General features: G+C 38.4%; 1 protein-coding gene across 6 annotated transcripts in view; it reads left to right on the top strand.

The window, feature by feature from the left end:
• ZBTB20 (zinc finger and BTB domain containing 20) overlaps window positions 1-21,234 on the top strand; it is a 782,602-nt gene that overhangs the window by 423,554 nt on the left and 337,814 nt on the right. For all 6 annotated transcript variants that reach the window (XR_006384974.1, XM_044251429.1, XM_044251419.1 and 3 more), the window contains one exon: window positions 7,335-7,382. The gene's annotated coding sequence lies outside the window, so the exon portion shown is untranslated. The remainder of the gene's footprint in view (window positions 1-7,334; window positions 7,383-21,234) is intronic.

Genomic DNA, 21,234 nt, shown 5'->3' with positions numbered 1-21,234 from the left:
ATATTTGGAGCTGTGTTCAGCCTAGAGCTGATCATTTTAGCTGCATTGTAAACCCCATAAGAGTTAACATTTTATAAGGGAAACAATGACACAATCTTAATTAGATTCTGGCAGCAACATTCCTGTTATCCAGGGACCTCATTCTCATGTCCAAGTTCTCTTTTAATCTCCTCAGACTTTACTTTCCTTGTAACTGCAAATTTTGTATGTAAGTCTTTCTGACTTTTTTTTGGGGGGGGGGGACATTGAGAGGGTTTGGCCAGTATCATGAAGCCACATTAAGCCACTGGATTTCTCTGGACTTTCTTCTGCTATGCCATAATCAGTCCCAAAATAGTTGTATCTCCGGAATGGAAAGACAGGGAAAAGAAAGGTGACATGGTGAAGTGGAAAATGAGTGGTGTGGAGATTGTGAGCTTTGCTCTCCGTCTGATGAGATTCCTTATAACATAGGCTCCAGTCTCACTGACAGGGCCGGGGTTTACACAGCTGTAACATCCAATGACAAAGCCTCTACATTGTTAGTATCATGTTGCAGATTTTATTTTTTAATTTGAGTATATGCAAAAAGCCTATGTATTGTATAATGTTAAATGCAAATTTTTTCTTCCTTTATGTCTTCTAAGGATCTCAAAGCACATGAGCAAAACAATGTTTTTTATGAGGAAGAGTAATAAACAAAAGTTGGAGAAAGAGATGCAGAGTGAGAGAAAGGAAAGAGCTGAGATCAGGAATGGGAATAAGTGAACTAGAAAGAGAGTTAAAAGTGACTGTATCCAAATATCCAAAGAATAAAAGCAAGAATGGAAAGAGGAGGAAAGATTAAAGATAAAAAATGAAGTATAAAATAGCTTTAAAGTGAACATTGTTCCATAATGTAAAGATTTCTTATAAAAGAATCTTTTCAGATCTTTCTCTATGGCATTTAAAATTAGATTCATCCTGAAACTAATATGTTACTATATGTAAACAAATGGAAATCTAAATAAAAACTTGAAAAAGAAAGAAAGAAAGGCCAAAAAATAAAATAAAATAAGATTCAGTTGATACAATATTACTTATTCTATGCTGTGGAGAGAGGAACTGGGAGCTTTAGCTACTAGTTCCAGCTTTGTCTCAAAATACATATCCCTGAGAAGCTTACCTTCTGAGCTTCAGAATCTTCATGAATAAAATGAGGGGTCCAAGCAAGTTCCTATTCATTTTTTAGAATCCATGAAATGGCAGAGCATGTGGGATGGTCTTGTCAGTATACTGCCAGGATGCTTATTTAAGGAAGTTGCTAAATTTGATTAGATTATATCATTGATCAAAGTAAAAAAAGTAAAAAACAAAAAACAACTTTTTGAAGGTTTTGACTAAAATGTATATGCCCGTTCCTAGATGAATTAGCAAGTTGGTAGCCCCACTATTTAAAAATTACTATGGCTGCCACTGCCAAACATGCTTTTAGTTGACTCTTCAACTGAAATTTTTGAGAGATTGCCCATGCAACTTTTCCTCTAAAGGTCTCATTCACCAATTCACTGAAAAATGGCATTTCTGACTCTCTAATCCAGAATATTTTTCTTATAAAACTCCTGTTTAACCAAGAAAATGGAAATCAGTACATTCTTGGTTGCCCTGCTATTAATTTAAATTTGCATAACCTAATCAAAACTCAACCTGCCTTGCCCTTCAACAAAAAGCTATATTCTCTCCCGTTACTAAATGGCTACATTCTTCTCAGTATTTTTTAAAAGATGAATTATGTTGATATCCCATGACTTTTCCTTTAGAATGTGTCCGTGGAAATTAAAATGGACTTTTCTGTGCCCAAGACTGAAATGAAAAATAGTCCAAAAGGGCTAGTGGAAATGAACACAAAACTTTGCTGATGCTATCAGCATTATAATTTTTGTTAAGCTTTTTTCCAACAAAATGGAACTGAACACAACTGTCCCCAAATAACTGTCTGATACTTCCTCTATACCATCATTTTGTGTATGCAGATAAATCATAGAGTAACATAGCTTAAGAGTTCCTGTAAATCATGGGAATGTGTTTTTCTTAGGCTTTTTTTTTTTCTTTTTTCTTAGGCTTTTTAAGCTACTTTTCTTACAGAGATGTTTCTCCCTAATCATTTTACGGTTTCAACAAATACTTGCTGAGCATAGAGAATGTGCCAGGCACTGTGCTAGGTGCTCAACACACAGCATCCATTATTAAAGCGACCCTGACAAATGGATGAGTAGGCATCCATTTAATATTTAATACACTAAATCGGGTGAAAAGAGATGATAGGATGATGAGAAATGAAAGCTCACATTCTTATTCTTTCTTCTGGCTGTGATTTTTCCTAGGCCCCATTTACAAACCCACACTGAGGAAGAAAACAAGCTCCCTGCCTTGTCCTTGAGCTGGCTGCTAGTAACAAGAACTTCTCTTTCTCTTCCTCACCTTACTAGTTGTTCTCAGCCATAGGAGGGCACTCAGGTACAGGAAGGCCCTGTACTTGGCAGCAGAACCAACTTCACTCTTACTTTCTGGCCTATGATTTAGGAACTCACAGTACGGCATGGGAAACACTGAGGGCTAGGAATGTCTATCATCATCTTGGTCAAACGTTAAATTTTAAGTGCTCTACATGGGTAGAATGTAAGAAATCATTTGAATTTCTTTTTCAAGTGTTGTTCATCAGTTTAGAAGCTTTCCTCCTTTTGTCCATTTCTCATTTTGATTATCCTGTATTAGGCAGTTCTGGGTAGCCAAATAATTGGTGGCCTATCTTCTTCCGAAATAAAACAGTGACCTCTTCAAAGATTTCTAAATGCATTCTTCATGCAATTTTAAAAGGAGATGGGCAAGGTAGAACGTATTTCTACTTGCCTCGTGTGTCTTTCAAATAGTATTTGGGACTAGGTAAACTAGTGGGACTATAGCATTGGCTATCACAGATACAGAGGCACAAATGCATGGAGAGAATGATAGTAAGTGCACATGGAGAAGTCTGACAGTTGAGTGGAATTGCTTTCAAGTAATTTGACACATTAGTACTTTCATACATTTACCTACCAGTAATCCAAGTTAGAAATAAGGTTGGAATATTGGGGTCACTAGCTCAAAGTCCATTTTTCTGAGACCTGAACAATAACCAGAAGTCAGAGCTAGAGGAAACAAGAATGAAACTATTCTAGGCTTTAGAACTGTGTCTCTAAATAAGCTTTCTCTCTTTCCTCTGTTCTTCCTTTCTCCTCTTGCCGTCCTCTTCTTTCTTTTTCCTCCCTCCCCCTCTCGTTCCTTTCTTTTTAGTGCTATGAATTCATTAGATGGCATAGTGTAAATCAATAGTAAACGCTAACCGCCTACTCTGTACTCAGTTACGCAACATCACATAACCGGTACACAGAGACAAAAAGGGAAAAAGCACACACAGCCTTTACATTCAAAAGCTCTTGCATAATTTTACTTTTCCACAGCCAAAAAGAAAAAAAAAAGGAAATAACAGATGGGGAAACTTACAGTTTTTTTTTCCCTTTTCTCAGACTGTTGAGGAGGGAGTTCGTTAACATCCGTGGCCATTTCTAGTTGCCCTAGGCTGCAGCAAAACATCCCATAATTGTCAGTGCCTTCACTGACTTTAAAACAGGATTTTGTGACCCTCCATGATGTGGTGAATTTTCCAAGTAATACAAGACTGAAATTATTCTGAGGTGTTTAATGCTGACTTGGTTTTTACTTGTTTTGTGAAAAATCAACAACATTTAAAGTATGAAATGAATTTTAAAATAGAGAATAAGGAAGACGGCTCTGTGTGTGTGTGTGTGTGTGTGTGTTTTCGTTTGAAATGTATCCTGATGTAATATTTATGTAAAAAGCCAGTTATATAAACCCTGTCTTTCTCTCGCCTTTTACTTTGGGGGCTGTAGAAAGCTCTAATGTTTTGGGGGTTGTTTTGTTTTGTTTTGTTTTCTCATGACAAACTCCAAAGTCTTAATGAAAGAAGAAACATCTAGATGCTATCGCACAGACACTTAGTTCAAACTCCCTATAGAATTCATCCCCTAAACAACAGTTCCGCTAGGAGCCTGCAGTTCCTGGGATTTCCATTTAGAACTTTCTGTCACACTCTTCCCTGGCACAGGGAATTCATTGCACCACCTCTAAGTCTCTTTGTCTCTTTGTAGCCCTTCACTCCTTTCCCACACCGCCCCCCACCCCGACTTCTTCAACAGAATAACTCCCTACCCAGCTTAAGCGGGAACACAGTGAGATTTGTATGAGGTCTATTAGTCTCCTGTCCCCGTTTATAATATTTTATTTCATTTAATGGACTGATGTCCTCTGGGAATCAGACATGCACTTGATGAGGGAAGTTGGAAGACTTTCCGGTTTTGTTTTATTCTTCCTTTGTAGTTTCTGCCTATTGAATGTTCATAAAATGGGTGCACAGGCCTAGGCACTGTTGGGTATCTGCTAGGGGAAAATATGTGTGAGAGGTGGTGGCTGGTACTAGTTCCGATCATTCATAATGCAATCCAAGACGGGGAGGCGAGGAAATGAATCTCCTTCTACTGGAGATCAGGAACATTCCTCCAGGTCATATTTTCTTCTGGATGGAAAAGCCAGATGATATTGGTTCATTTGACTTTACTGAAGGTAAGCAGTGAGTGTTCCTTCACTTAAAAAAAAAAAAAAAAAAAGATTTTGGCCATGTCCTATTTTGTTTACCTTTCACCTATGTGTTAGCTATTAAATTTAGGATTCTCTCTGTATGGAAAAATCTGGTGCATAAAGATAAAAAGCATAGCCAGGAGAGTTTTATCTGGTTTTTAAGGTCTCAGTGCCTCAATGTGTGTCTCTCTTGCAGCAACTGAGTGATCAAGAGGATTGGGATTATCATGTCTCGGTATCTGTGACGATAAAGAGGCATCTTTAGTTGTCTTAATGTATAATGAGTGAGCTCATATATACTTTTTAGGTATTTTATCAGTATGCTTCCTGGTTTGTTTGTTTTTTTTGTTTGTTTTTGTTTTTTCCTTAAAAGGATCTATAGCTCAGGTAGATTTGTTTATGGAAAAGTAAGGAAAGTTGGTCAGAATACTCTGTTCTTAAACCAGGAAATCATATTCCTAGGTATACATTTTCTGAGTGTCCCTCTCCATGTGTCATGGGTGAGTTTGGATTCCAGGAATGCAATTCTGTACGTATATACCTGCATCATGTAAAATACCATACTTTATAATACGATTTGAACATGATTAGTCATCTATAGCCAAGCACTTAGGAGTCATTTTGTATATCCTGAGTTTCAGACGGGCTGCCTGGATTTAAGAGAAAACGTAGAATTCTATAGCTAGAGCGTTTTCTTGGTTGTCAAAAAGAGTTGAAGTTGTGTATTATAAAAGAAATAGAGGAAAATGTCTTCAAGTAAAATATCTTTGAATTTTTTTTTCTGCCTCTTTCTCAGAATAGCTTCTGTTTTCATTTCGGTGGGTTTTTACACTCTCTGAACCGTACTTAGGGCAGAATTGACCTTTCAGCGTCCGATGGCTGCCAACTGATTCAGGTCAGCCCTCATTTTCACTTGTAACCAGGACCTTGGAAACATATAGGCTACCTCGAGTTTTCCTTTGGTGATGTGGGATCCAGGCTTCTAAGGGCCAGCAGGCCTAAACTTTTGTTCTCAAGGCATCCAAGAAGCCAGGGAGAGTTTTAAACAGTTTCTAACTCTTCAGAAATCCTTCGTAACACTTTCAACCTCGCTTCTCCTCCCTGTTGGCAGTAGTAATAGATATTTTTAAATGTTGCAACAAGAACCTTAGCCACTGACTTACCTTCCCAAGCAGAATTACTCTAGCTGTGCCTTGCAAACAGTAGCCCCTTCATAAATATTTTACCACGTTTTTGTGAGCTGGTGAGGGACCTTCCATAGCCATTCCTTCACAGTGCTTCTGCAGGTGAGCAGCAAACCTTGAGAGGAAGGACGGGTGAGATGAAATCTGATACAGTGCTCTTCAGGTCCCAGCGATGGACAGGTCACCCCATTTTATAAGAAAGCCTTTATTATCCTGTCTCTGTCTTTATAAAAGTAGCAAATTGCAGAAGGCAATTTTATGTTTCCTAGAGGTCTTTTTCAGTGGTCAGTGTTGCATGGAACAGTAGATCATTTAAAACATAATTTTTGGCAAGCTACTTTGGTGGTCCTCATTAAGTGCCATAGGCAGATGTGTTGGGAGCTTGAGATTCTGGGTTTCAAACACATTCTTCTTGCCCTGTGCCCTGTGCCCTGTGTCCTTTGAATCTTGGCTTTTCTCGTTTTCCCTTTATTTATATAAGTGTCAGGATGAAGGCCATAGACAAATTTTTATAAAGTTCTTCCTTTACGTAGAGTTTCACTACTTTTAGTTACAATAATTCCAGATCTTTCTAAATCAGTTTTTACTTAAGTTAGTTATGCTGGTTGTTTTCAAGGCTCCTTTCTGGTGGTGATATTGAGGGTGGGAGGTGATCTCTGGTAAATCACCTATGGCTTCTAAATTATAAAAGCAGTGAGAAGACAAGCATGTGGAATCATTGATAGACTGCTGCTCGTTAGGCAAGCATTTTTTTAAATGCAGATTATATAATATTGGGGGATTTTGTTGCTCCACAGTAGAAGCTTTTTAAATGTTAATTTGGGGTTTGTTTTGTTGCTCTGTGACTTAGCATAAAAGGTTTTGGTTTTAAAAGGTTTCAGTTCAGTCGTTCCATTTGTCTTACAGGACTTGGAATTTAATACTATACATTTATTTATACTCATGAAGGAGAATAAGGCCAGTAACTCACAACTCATGAAACCAAGGGTAAATAATCCATAACTCGTTCTCCCACCATTGCCACAATATTTATATCCAGAACACAAGTAACAAACAACCAAAAACAAGAAGAAACCAGTTTGTTTTTATTTACAAAAATGTTTAATCAAAAGTACAGTAAAGTTCAAATGGAGCTGCAAATCCTGGTGGTTCACAATGGTTTGATTTATTTTTTCAAACAGACCATGGATAATTAACCATAAAACATAACTTTCCCAATACAAGTTACAGTGAATTGCAAAAATGGGCAGCAAGTCATCCACAACTGGTTGCAACTGGTTCGGGCCCTTAAAGCTGAGTACGCAGACAGCTGCACACACCCCTTTCCCAGTGTACACTTGTATGTCCTTCCCAAAAGGAAGTCTCCTTTACTGTCTGTGTAGTATCACTGAGTCAGCCTCCCAAGGTGAGAAGCAGATGGGTTCCCCCCCGCCATGATCATCGTGTTGTCATGCATTTATTAAATGCCCAGCATTTATGATATTCTTTTCATTTCAGAATGTTTCGCCATCATTAACTGGATATTCCTCAGAACTTTGCTGTCCGGTGAGTAACTTCTGTTATCCCTAAATGGCAGTCTACAATATTGAGGTACAAAGTAGTCAAGTGCATTTCTCCCAGACTCTGAAAGAATTCGATGTAAAGGTTGTGGTGTGTCCATCACCTCAAATACTAAATTTGAATAGAACTTATTTTGACATTGGTGAAGGGTACAGATTTTATATCCAGTTTGTTTGTTTGAAATACCATCATTTAAAATGATTAGAAACATGATCCCAAGAGCCTCTGATCACAGATTTCAACAAACATTTCATGATGATTTTGCCACCCAGAGGTAGAAGTATTCAAAGGACTTGTTTGGCAGGCTCTCCAGGGATACAGATATCCAAAGGAGATGCCTGAATGGACAGAGAGGGTGATGTGGTGAGGTTGGAAACTGGTGTTTCCCACGTGGAACGTTGGATGCTTTGGCATTAAACAAACAAAAACAGAACCTTCCAAATACATTTTGTGATACTTTGAACTACTTATTATTATTCTATGATATGCTAAAAATTTGAAATGTATTTGCTTCATTTGAATCAATCTTAAAATCAGACATGATTGCTCTTGTTTACACCCACAAATGGAAGGGGAAGTGTCCTTTAGGATCATGAATACAGATAGCCACTTCTTTTATGAGCCAAGAGGACCAAGACCAGAGCTGTGAGTAGGATTAGCTTTGAAAGCTTTGAGGGTGTGTGTGTCTTTTCATGGAAACTGGTGAAGTTTCAAAAAGGTTGGTATCGTATATGGCCTTCTGGAGTTCTTGAGATTTCAGTGGCTGGAAGGAGAGTGCAGGTCAGGACTAAGGGTGTACTCGTAAAGCATCCTCAAGTCAGAAAGAGCCTAAAAGAGCTTAGCGTTTGCTAGAGGTTGGCCAGCGTTGAAATGTCCTGGCAAGTGTACTGGAGAGGGAGGAGGACCAGAGGGGGTGACTTGCCTGGCATCTGATGATATTCTGCCTGGCTCCAGCCAGGCTTATTTAGTCATGAACATCATATTCATCCAAACCTTTAAAAGTTATACTCTTGACTTCACTTTATATGAATGTGCATAAAATGAGGAAAATAATCTCTTGGGGTAATAAAGAGAGCTCTCTAGCGGGGACTTTCCATATCCACTGCACATAATCCATAGTTGTCGCTATATTTTTGTTTCTCATTCTGTCGCACATCTACCTCTGTCTCTCTGAACATACCCATCTTACCAGTGAAGGCCTCCAGCCTTTAGGATTATAACCACTCCCACCCCCCAACTCCCATGCTTTATTTCTTATGCTGACCAAAAAGGAACTCCTATAAGTGAGCGTCAGGTCTCAAGGGACAGGCTTACTTGGTAAGTTAAATTTGTTGCTCCCATTGCTTTCATCGCAAAAGGATCTCATCAAAAAATGGCCTGAATTTCACTCTTTCTGGCTTGCAGAGAAGCTGGTTCCTCCCTTATTTCTGTCCAACACACAGAAAGCTCTTTATGTTTCTATGATCAGATAAAAATCTGTATTGACATTTCTTTTCCTGTGGGTGTATTTCACTTCTAGGTATGAAGATTTAAAGTATCTAGGCAAAGCTGTGTGTTTGCAGTTTCTCTGTTTTAGTGAAAAGCTCCTCGGGAGAGGAGAGCACATCTTATCCACTAATGAATAAAAATTTATTTTCATTTGAAAATGATACATGCTCATTAGAAATAATTTGGAAAAACACATAGGAGTAAAATGAAGAAAAATACAAGTAATTATTTCCATAATTTAAATCCAATCATTAATAACCATTGATGTATTTCTTTACTCTCGTTTCCCCCTGAGGATATATTTTTTAAAAAACACATTGTAAACATACTTTGTACATAATTTTGTGTCCTGCTTTCAAAATTTAACCTAAGAATTTTACATGTAATTACATGGTTCCTATGAACATCAGCTTACATAAGTATATATGATTCCTGAAGAGGAATCACTTATTTAATCTAAATATGCAACAAGAGTATTGTGGGGTTATTTTGTTTTGTTTTGTTTTACTTTTTATGCCCGCACCGTGTCTTGCATATAAAGAGTAAATGAATCAATCAATAATGACTGAAGGAGTGAAAGTTCAAATCAGTATATACTTTTGAATTTTTTGTTATGAAATCTTGCAAATATGTGAATGTTGACACACTACTCCAGTGAACTCTTATGGACCCCTCCCCAGGCTGGTCTGCCATTTCCTATGCTACTATCATATCATTTTGAAGCAAACCCCAGACATCATAGCATTTAGTCCATTGAGATTTTAGGCCCATAAGGACTTTTTCACATGTTCATGATACAAACATTTAGATAATAATTCTAATCATTGTATATAGGAGTATTTTTCTTCTGAGTATCTGCCATTATATTTCTTAAAATGTTACAATTGATCATAAAGTCCTGACATAGTGTCTCATAATATTCTTAGGTACACCTGTTATCCAAAGGGCAATTCGGTTGACCAGAGAGACATTTGACAGATTTGGCTAGGCTTCTTGGGGGATCTTTTTTCGGGGGCACTATTCTTACTTGATTCAAAATGATGATTTGCTGCTAGTTTTATCATTATGGGATATATGCTGTTTATATACAATTCTGTATGTGAGGTAAAAGGAAACTAGAGTGTTCTGACTACTTTAGAAGCCCAGTGTGGCTGCAGCTAACCCATAGTGGATAAATATGGCCAATCTACTTAAACCAAACGTAACACTGGATTTAAAAGCATCGTTTTTTAAAAGATTTATTGGCAGAAAGGAAAGATTTCTTCCTAACGGGCACTCACGAAGTCTGAAAAGGGAGGAATTTATATTAATAGTCTGAATAATTAAAAAAAGAAAAATGCTGTTTGGGGAAGTGAGGGTCAAAAGAGACAGTATATTGCTGAACAAAGGGCACTCCCTATGTGCTTGTAAGTCTTGCTCTAGTTTGCTCTGAGAATATTTAAAGAACCTGGTTTTCTATGGCTAGATAGATCCTTTGCACACAGAGCTCCACAGATGAAGAGAGCTCTGTGCAAATTATGCTCTCTGTAGAGATCCTAGAGTTAGGGTTTAGTCTTGTCTCGCTGTCTTTGAATTGTAGTCAGTGATGGTTCAGTAGTAGTGTGTTGTCCAAAAGGTGTATTCCACTCATCAGAAATTCAGGATGTGAGTAACTATGTAACATACTGCATCAGTATAAACTGGATTTATGTGTTACTCAGGTCTATTTAATCTTAGCACATTTTCCATTGGCCTCGAAAGTGAGTAGCTAGAATATTGATGTGCCTAACCCTTGGGGAAGAAGAAGGGGGGAAAAAAAGTGCTCTTCACTACACTAAATCTCTACAAAAAAATGAGGGCTTACAGTATGGACACATACAAAGTATTTTCAGCCAAAGTTGGTAGAGGGAAGCACATGGAGGAAAAAGAAAAGAAATAACATAAGCAATAAACTATCCCAAGCAAACAGAAAGCATCTGTAAAATTTGCCAGACTAGATGGTGTAAACAATACAAACTTTTTTTTCTTCCCATTTCATTTTTTCCCTCTCAGTCTTCTGATCCTATTTCTCCTTTACCCTGGTTTGGTGTTACCACTATTAAAATGCCCTGAAAAGGTCAGGGAAGGATCTAATGGCTTGGCATTGAGACAGGCATTCCAAGGAAAGATAGGTGGGTTCTAGCCACTAACTATTTTTTTTGGTTTTTATTTTGTATATTTATTTTATCATTCATTTATAGACAGAAATGTCCAATAACGAGTTCTATAATTTAAATATATATTTTATGCCACTATTTTAAAGCTGCAAGGATATTTTACCATACCCCATAACACCCATAATTTAAATTAGCTGACTTTTTCATCATTATTTTTAAGATTGATATTAACAATACAGCAACTGAAATAAAGGTATAAGTCTTCATCTCTTCCTGCATCCTGTTATCATAAGTGTTAATTATGTAACTCATGACATATAAACCAGAATACAAACTGCCTTTTAAAGATAAACATAAGTTTACCCTTGGTTCTTTCTAGCTAATGTATTATATATTATACCCAAGTGATCCATCAATGCCTCATTCTGATAATAGCTGTAATAATAATTATTATTATTAACGATAGTGTTTGCTTCTTGGTATATGTGTGTGGGGTTTCCTTATGTTCTGCCTTTGGGTCTGGTATTTGCTCAATTGTTGTTATTTGGGACCATATCTATCCTCAAGCTATAAAGCATTTCTTGGAATAAAATAGTATTCCAATCCTCTACTTCCTCTCCCTAGATAAGTTCAGAATCATCATTGGATGATTCTGCTTATACAGGGCAAGGAATCATTTGTAAAGGCCTGTGTCAAGCCAGGATTTTCATTTTAGACCAAAGACATAGATAGTTGCAAAAGAAAAAAAAAAAAGGTTTAGTCATATGATCAGATCCATGTTTCACTAAGTTGGCATATTTTCTGGACAAACGTTATTGGATGTGTAATACATCATCATATGCAATTACCATCAGGATAGGAATTACAGCATTCTCTTAGTGATATCACTAGGGTGATCCTGCTTTACCTGGAGTGGCGAGGGAAGATTGAAAACCCCATGCAAGACAGACACTCAAGATGTTTTTCCAGCCAGCTCAGTCCTTTTACATTGGAAATGCTGAAAAAAAGTCTTAACTTTTTCTTCCTTCATTAAAGATGACTCAAAGCCTCTGATACAGACAACTTACTTGGGAGATGGTCTTCTCTTTGGGGGACTGCTCAATTTGTAAACCATGCTAAGGTCCACAGAGAATTAGTTCTGTTTGTTCTGTCCTACCCTGTGAAATATTCTTGACATGCTGTTGATAAATATTTTTTGGTCAAAAGTAATTTGCTTTCTGGTTTTTGAGGGCCACTCTGTGAATCAACCTAATGTATTTGTGGTGTGAGGAACTGTAACCTCTGAACACTAAGTTTAAAGACTTTTATAATTAATTATTTAAAGACATTTTAGCCCTTAACTCTCTCTCTCTGTCCATGAACAAGTTGATTGGTTAATCATGTCTTATTTTTATTGTTACTGCTATACACATTGTACATGAAAAAGGAAAGAAAAGAACTGTTTATAAGAGCTAATTATAATGGCAAAATTATACTTTCCCTAACTTTTCTTATTTTCTTTTTGATTATATCAAGACCAGCACTCTAAGAAGTATGTTTCAGTTTTCCTAGTACATGACAGAGGAGAAAGATAAATCCAGTTCTATAAAGTGGTGTCAAGCGTAACTTGGCACAATAGCAAATACCAATAGTTCGTTCAGACCCTAGTCCTCCACTCATGGAGGACTTGAATTTCTGGCCATCCTTTGACAAAGATCCAGGGCAAGGAACAGACTCTTGGAGGTCTCATTTTTTAGGAGGAGATGACAACTCTAGTGCATTCTTAAGAGCCTGAGTTATTTCTGAGACAGCGTATCTAGCCCTTGGTAGAATCAGAACTCAGGTTTTCTATAGATCAAATAAAAAGCCCAGGGGCTGAGTCCTTAAGATTATCTCCAGATCATTGTTTGAACAAACTTTTGCGGTTGCTTACTGTGTGACAGGTAAATGTCTCCCTTCCTTCCTCCCTTCCTTCCTCTTCCTTCCTCTCTCTCTCACCTTCTAACTCCTTTAATTTTTTTTCTTCCTTTAAGCAAGGAGAAATCTCCTTTTAGCTTGCTAAGGGACTTGTGCATACTTGCATGTAACCAAAGATTCTGTCCCTTCTAGGAACTCCAGTTGTCAACTGGTGATCTTGCCTTTGTCTTTTCTTATAGTTCTGCCTGTGGCGCCTGTCACTAGCAGTCAAATAAGGACAATTTTACCATTCTCTCCTGCTGCTCTAATTTTTTTAGTGCCGGTACATGAATTTGTTATTCTTTATAATTCCCTTTGAAGTTGGAAATCCAAGGGGAATCTAAAACCGACCAGATGTTTCTGCTGCTGGAGAGGGAAGAGAGTAGGATTAAGTTTAACAAAAACTTGGTCTCTCGGAAGAAAAATCATTTCAGCTGGAAATCATCTTTAAATGCACTCATTTGCTACATATCTGTTAGTTAATTTACATTTACTAGTCCTTTGTAGACAATATCGCTTGTCAATTTACCCAGGAAAATTCATAAATTTTGTGAACAAATAGATTCATGCTGTGGTTTGCTCAGGCCTAACGTCCTCTTTGGAGTTTCAGTTCTTGCTATTGCTCTACATCTTCCCCTCGCGTGCTTTACGGTGAGGGTTGTCTGTTATTGTGGTTGTTGATGTTGCTGAAGGATCCCCATCATGTCACATTAGGCCGGGAGGCTAGTTCGGCAAACTTTTGCAAGAGGGTGAGGTCAGTGCAGCCTGCGGTTAGGGAGGGAAGGAAAGGAGATTTGCCAAAATGCTTCGCCTTTCTTTATGCAGAACTTCATCCACTTTAGGGATGCGTAGATCAAAACAAGAATAAGACTGATGAAGACCTTCAGGGTAAAAAAGGAAAGTTTTGTCGTCCCTCAAGGATTCAGCTGATGTTGCAGACAGCATGAATAAACAGATTGAGAGATGAAAAATGGGAGAGAAAGTTGAGCACATGAGAGCAGAAGAGAGAAAAGGGCATCCGTGAATTGACATTTGAGGGCCCTCTCCCACGAGGTGTCGGGGGATTCAGGAGCCTGAACAACAGGAAAGAATGGTTAAAAAATCAAATTGGAGGAGAGTCTTAGAAACCAATCAGAATGTTTTGTTGGTTTCGTTAGCACTTCACAAAGCATTGGATCACAGAGATGCATTTTTATTTGCTGGCTTCCTGCACAGCATCTGTCACGCTGGCTCCTTACGTTGCTGTCAGGATTTCCTCGGTTTCCCTAGGTTTCCGAGGGGACAGAGAGCCCTGTGGATAACTGCTTGAAACCCCTTACCGTGTGCAGTGGACTAAACGTTTGGAAACATTTTCCATACCTCTAGAGGGACGAATACTCACAACTCATAGTTTTTATTGCCCCAGTCTGTCTTCATTTTAAATAGAAAGTCAGAGTCCTCAGTAATTATATTAAGCTTCTTAAGCAGCACATATCAATTGCATATACCATTTTAAGCATTTTTTCAGCCTCTCAAAAGAGAGTAGGGGAAGAGACAGAGAGAAATCACTTAGCAGCTGATTCACTTATTTTAAGCAGCTTTCCCCATTTTAAAATATAAAAAATTCAGGTCTTGGAACATTGGGTGATTTGAATGTTCTGTAAGGATTTGAAAAAAGATTTTTAAAATATCATATGTTCTACACTCAGGGACCCGAATTTTCAATTTAGTTCTAAAAACAAAACAAAGCAAAACAGGTTGAAATGAGGGAGTTTCAACCTAAACAGTTTCTCCTCTTTCTTTTCATTTATTATTACTAATTATTATTAGTAGTAGTAGTAGTCAGATGGAATGAAAAGCATTTATGTTGGTCTCACTGCTGTGACAGAGCTTAACCTAATAATCCAAGACTTGGAACTTAGTGTTTCAATAGAGGAAACAGAGTTTGAGGTATTTTCCATTCAAGCCAGCATCAAAAGTTTTTAATTAACACCATCAGAAATTAATGGGCTACATGCAGGACAGGGTTCCTCCAGACCCAACTACCAGGAGCAAGACAGCAAGAGGGACCCATTGTGCATGTTTTTATTTTATAATGCATTTTTATTTACTTGTGGAAGCAGAGTCCCAGCTGCACGTCATGTGCAGAGCCACAAGAGCGAAACCTGCTAGGGCTGCTTCACTCCAGCAGTTTCATTTTGCTCACTGATTATTGTCCTGAGTTCTTTGTGATTGTAATTGGTTAGAAAGTTTGAAATTAGCAAGTCCTTGTCAGCCTCTGAAAGCTTTGAAATCATGAGGCTCCATACAGCTATCAGCCGGCTGAAGCCTAATCGCCTGTTGGGTTGAAGAGCCCCAGAGGGGTGAGCGCCCCTCCTCAGGCTTTGCCCCAGTCACAGTCCCCCAGGGGACTGGAGCTCTGTGTGTTGGACGATGGCTTTGTTTGAAGTCCTTTCCTTTCTGTCACTGAAGCCGCTTTGGGGATGAACGCGGGGTGGGCCTGACTAATGGGGGTGGGGAAAGTGAGCGCAAATGGAAGAGAGGGTGAAGTAAAGGATCAAGGGAATCAGGAGGAAGGAAAAGCAGAAAAGGCACGAAAGAAAAAGGAAGCAGGATAGAAGATGGAAAGAGCTTTGTAAATATTGACTTTTGATTTCTCTGCAACGAGATTTGATGTCTTGGGATGGAACCCATTGACAGAGCCTAAATGGTCCCTTGGAGCTTTTCCTTTTCTCTTTCAGAACTTTTTTAAAGACTAGCCCACTCATTGTCAGGGGGAAACCGTGTATGTTCATATAAGGGACCATAACCCACCTACTACCACCACCACATTTTCTAGGGATTAGGAATCCAGTTCCTTCTTTTATACATTATAATAGAAGAACATGGGGTCTATCAGTTCTTCTCCTATGACCATGAAAGTATCTGTTGTTCCACCTGGGGCTCTGGACCCCCAAACCAAAATTCCCCAGAAGATTCCTACACTGTTTGGTGAATTGCAAAATAAATTCACCTTCACCCATATAGCAACACAGAAACTGCTTGGGCAAGGTTACCTAAAGTGGATCTTGTCAGCAATGATGAAATGTTTATAGAAGCTTAAAGGTCTGAATAACTTCCTGTAAAACTTCTCATTTATGTTCAAAGCCTTCAAGCCTAATACATTTAGGTGCAGTTTTTAACCTTTACCCATTTCTCCTCTGCTTTAATACAAAACAAAACAAAACAAAACAAAAATGCAAGCCAAATACAGCAGCGTAGATATTACTGCCATGAATTCAGAATGTCAGGAAGTTTTTCAATAGGCCCGTCATGACAAAATGATGCAAAATGTATCACCATTTTTGGAAATCTTGGAGCAGTTCAAAGATTTCTTCCCTGAAACACAGGGAGATCGATACATAGCACCTTCTAGGAGGTAATTGGTGAATGAGTGTCAGAATTTTCACAAGAACTGCTGAGTCCAATCTTGACATCCTAGCCAGAGAATCAGGTAAGCCGATTAGCAAATCATCATTTTTCTGTTTCTTACCTGAGTAGTTTCAGAATTTACTGTCGCCAAGTTTGAGTTCTTACAGGAGTCAGAGGCTCTTTATGTGGAATATAATTAGTAAAAAGATGTCATTCTAACCTTCCCCATACCATCCTTTAGGGGCTGCTAGATCAGACTGCAATATATTATGCCCCACTCCCCAGAAGTCTTTGTAGGCTACTCGGGCAGATGTGTCTAATACTTATCTCAGCCCCTCAGCTCACCTCTGATTTCAGCTCCACTTGCAGCTCTGCGTTAGCCCAGAGTCCCACCTCAGGAGTACTTTTCCCAGGACCTTTTCCATGGCTAGGGGAGCTCAAGAAACCTACACTAGATAGGGGAAAACGTGGGGTGGGTGGGCAGGGTTAGCCACTTAATGCCCTGGAGCAACTCTCAACCAAAGAAGGAATAGAACTGGAGAAAAAAATGTGCCGGCCTCTGTTTCTTTCAAACCCATACCTCGGATACCTCTGGAGACATTAGGCACAAGTCTCAGAGATACTGGTTGAATTATGCTCCGGTTGATACACTGGTGGCTGGCCCCTTTGACACATTTTCATCGTTGCCTTGTCCTCTGCTCTGACTCACTCACCACTCCTTCATGCCTGCCTTCTTAGATCACCTTCCAAATTACAACCTGTACCCAGGTCCTTGTTGCAGACTCTTCTTTGGAAGAACCCAAAATGAGACAGGTACCCAAATTGTTTGCTTGTTTGTTTATTTGTTTTAAATAGTCAATTCACAGCCCCTTCTTCTCTGCTGTCTGCTTCCTCCAGTGAATCACTGCCCATTCATATCCTGGTTCCCAAAGTCCAACAGAAGCCCAATTGCTCACGTCAGTACTTGTTAACACCTAAAGAGACATTGTTTTATACACCTGTGGTCTCCTGTATCTAGCACTGTCTTGACATATAGTAAATGCTCAATTAATGTTTGTTAGATGAATGAATAATTCATAATTTATACTAGTGACTTCTATTGTGGGTAATAAGAAACACTCATGAGTTTCAATCAAGCATGAGATGCATTACGATAGATTTGTTATGAATAATAAACTTACGGAGTTTATGTATTTGATTTACTCTTTTAAAAATTAAATTGCAACAAACACAAGATTATTCCTATAATGAAGTTTTACTCATATACTTGTGTTTTCTAACATGCTTTATAAAGTGGGAGCCAATCGTAATGTTTTAGTTTGTGCCCCAGAAGTTGCAAATAACTCAAAGTAAATCCATGAGAATGTGTTAGAATCTAAATATCATCTTTCTTGTACATGGTGGAGATGGTGTACATGGTGTACATGGTGGAGAAAAAAATGTTGAGGACTTCAGGATCAAACGGTAGGAATAGTGGCAGGACCTGCTACCAATTGATGTATCTGGTCAAATTCAACAAGCTTTTGAATGACTCTTGTTTAGGGATATTTATTGCTACCATCATGTGAATCCAGTCTAGAATGAGACATGGTGAAGTCTTCTTGGTGCCTGTTTTCTAGGCAGAAATGCAAATCCACTATATCTATAATCAGCACCAGGGAAGAGTCCATCTTCTGTGAGAGAAATTAATGAGGCCCCAGAACGCAAACAATGAGATGGAAAGTTTGAAACTCTCTTCCTGCTTCTCAATGTCCAATTTTAAAGCTATTTTCAGGGTGTGGTGACCAAGAAGATCACCCTACTACCACAAACCTCCTCTTTATTACCCAATGACCCAGTCCGGACTGAAGGAGGCAAAGGATGAAGAAAACTCCAGGAAAAGGCATCTCAGTTTTCCAAGTAGTGTATCTTGTCCACTTGGGAGTACCAAAGGACCTGATGTTGCATGTTAGCTATATTCCTGTGGAAAAAAATATTTTCTTCCCTTCTTTCAGAAAAAATGTTAAGGTTTTATTCTGAGAAGATAAACTATCGGCAGTTCCTAAATTTGTCTCAAAAAAGAAAAGTATCTGTCTCAGGAAGAAATGGTGATTCCCATTTACTTTATTAACATCCCTTGTGATACCTGGATATGTCTAAAGTTTTAAAAATTTAAAAACATATCCTTGAAGGAAACTATCTCATCTGCTATTTCCTAAAGTGGCTTTCTTGGAATTTATACTGTGCCTTACAGTATAATTTTCTAAATATCCTCATCTTTTCTGTAGTGGTTATTGATCTGCTGCCTAGGAAACCCCTTTACATACTCGTTTTCCAGAAAATATCAGCTCAGTTATGAAAGATCTGAAATGAGGCTCAGAAACAGTGGTGGTAATTGGTGATACTATTTGTGTTCTGTAGAGGTTTTGGTTATATACAGTGTATAGTTTGCCAACTTATGTGTGATGGGTATGGATCTCCTCAGGGAGGCCAAGGGTTACTCATATAGAGCTCAGCAGAGCCTCCTCTAAAGCCCCAAGTCTCTCCTAGTTTATTCCAGTGAATAAGACAATATTAACAATATTACCCTTTTCTTTCTTTTTTATTTTTTGAGAGTTCTTTACTTATTTTAGGGAGAAAGAGCACAAGTGGGAGGGCAGAGGGAGAGAGAGGCAGAGAGAAAGGGAGAGAGTCAAGCAGACTCCACACTCAGTGTGGAGCCCCACGTGGGGCTTGATCTCATGACCCTGAGCCAAAACCAAGAGTTAGATGCTTAATTGAGTGAGCCACCTGTGAGCCCCTACCCTTTTCTATGTATGCCATGACCTGAAAAAATTAGAGAAGTACTAATGTTATGGACTGAACATTGTGTCCTCTCAAAATTCATATGTAGAAGCAGGTGGGGAAGTAATTAGGTTTAGATGAAATTATGACTGTGGATCTTCCATACTGGGATTAGTGCCCTTATGAGAAGAGGAGGAAGAGGAAGAAGCACCAGAAATTCCCCTCTGTGAGGAATGGTAAGAAGGTGGCTATCTGCAAGCCAGAAGGAAGCCCCCTTACCAGAATTCAGCCATGTCAGCATCTTGATCTTGGGCTTCTTATCCTCCAGACTGAGAGAAATAAATTTCTGTTGTTTAAGCTAACAAGTCTATGGTATTTTATTATGGCAGCCTGAGCCAACTAAGACAACTAATCTAATAGATTTTAGTTGAGTAGATGAAGTGTCAAAAAGAGAAAATAGAGAAATAAAGACACGTTTGCTGTTAGAAAACTACATTTCAGAAAGTGAACTTATATGTAGGGTTTTTCTATAAATGAGTGCTGCAAGGTCATTAGTTTATCAGTATATATTTAAGGGACAGAGAGTATCTATGTTCCTATAGAATGCCCTGGGATGCTACATTCACACTGCTTGAGTGGGATTCTAGTACTAGTCATAGCAGGCATGCACATGTATGTGTATGTGTGTATGTGTGTATATATACACACACATACATACATACATATGACCGGGAATCTATACTCACCATTAACATGAGGGCTGTCATTTTATTTGTTTGCAAGGCCCATTTCCTTTGACTCTTCTGTCTCTTATATAAATTATTTCATTATAAGATAAAGATAAACAGTTAGTCAAAATTATTTCCATTCTAGGTTGCATACTGTTCCAGACTGTCTTCCCTGTTTGTGGCTATTTCCTCCATATGACTACCACTGTCTGTCTTCCCTGCCTTTGCTACTCACAGTATAGTAGTATTAGTAATATCAGTACCTCCTAGGAATTTGTTTGAAATACAGAATCCGAGGCCTCACTCCAGACCTACTGAATGAGAATATGCATTTTAATAAGATCCCAGATGGTTTTTTTTCTATGCAGTGAAATATGAGAAGCACATATATGGCTAACTAAAAAGCATAGTAGCATAGTAGCTTCTCCACTTATGAACTTTCAAATGACAACTTTTCCTCATGTATTTGTGAATACATATGCTAAATATAGTGGGAGGTTTTCTACGCTTGTGAGATATATAGAATGATAGGGAGATAGGGAGAGAGACACAGTAGATGTATACTATATATATACATATATATATGTATAATAGTATATATACTATATAGAGACAGATATAGATATTTGTATAATACAAAACCTGCCACCATGGATTACATTTATAGTGTTTGTATATTAGTTTGCTGTTGCTGTGATAATGCTACATAAGATCTATGTGGAGTCTGAGAAGCTCACTTTCAGGCTGCATTTCGGTTCATAACTTCTCCATATGCTTCTTATTCTGGGACTCAGGGTGAAGACACCAGATAGTTGAGACAAAGTTTCCTGATTGCAAATTCCATGGGCATAAGAAGTCAAGCCAAATCACTACTCATAGCATTTGTGCCAACATTCCATTGGTCATAGCAGGTGACTTGACCAAACTCAAAGCTAGGGGACAGAGTTATAGTCTGTTCCCCACATTAACAAACACTACTGAGAGTTATAGTAAAGTCATGTGGTATGTGTGGATATATAGTTCTATTATAGAAAGAGTGTGAAGAATTAGAGAAAATCAGTCTGCCATATATAGTGTCAGTTTGGACTCAGGAAAAAAATGGCTTACACAGTTACATAAGCAACTTAAGAAGCCTGGTGTGCTAGGACACCTGTGTGTGTGTGTGTGTGTGTGTGTGTGTGTATGTGTGTGTGTGTTTGTATGTTCATAGAACATTTGCACTCACAGCACCTCTAACCACCCTCCAGAGGGTCTTCTTCACAGGTTAAAAATTTTATTTTTTTTAAAGATTTTATTTATTTATTTGACACAGAGAGAGAGATCACAAGTAGGCAGAGAGGCAGGCAGAAGGAGAGGGGGAAGCAGACGCCCTGCCGAGCAGAGAGCCAGATGCACGGC

This window comes from Neovison vison, chromosome 6 (genome assembly GCF_020171115.1).
Source record: "Neovison vison isolate M4711 chromosome 6, ASM_NN_V1, whole genome shotgun sequence".
Classification (NCBI taxonomy): Eukaryota; Metazoa; Chordata; class Mammalia; order Carnivora; family Mustelidae; genus Neogale; species Neogale vison.
This window is presented reverse-complemented; position numbering and strand designations above follow the sequence as displayed.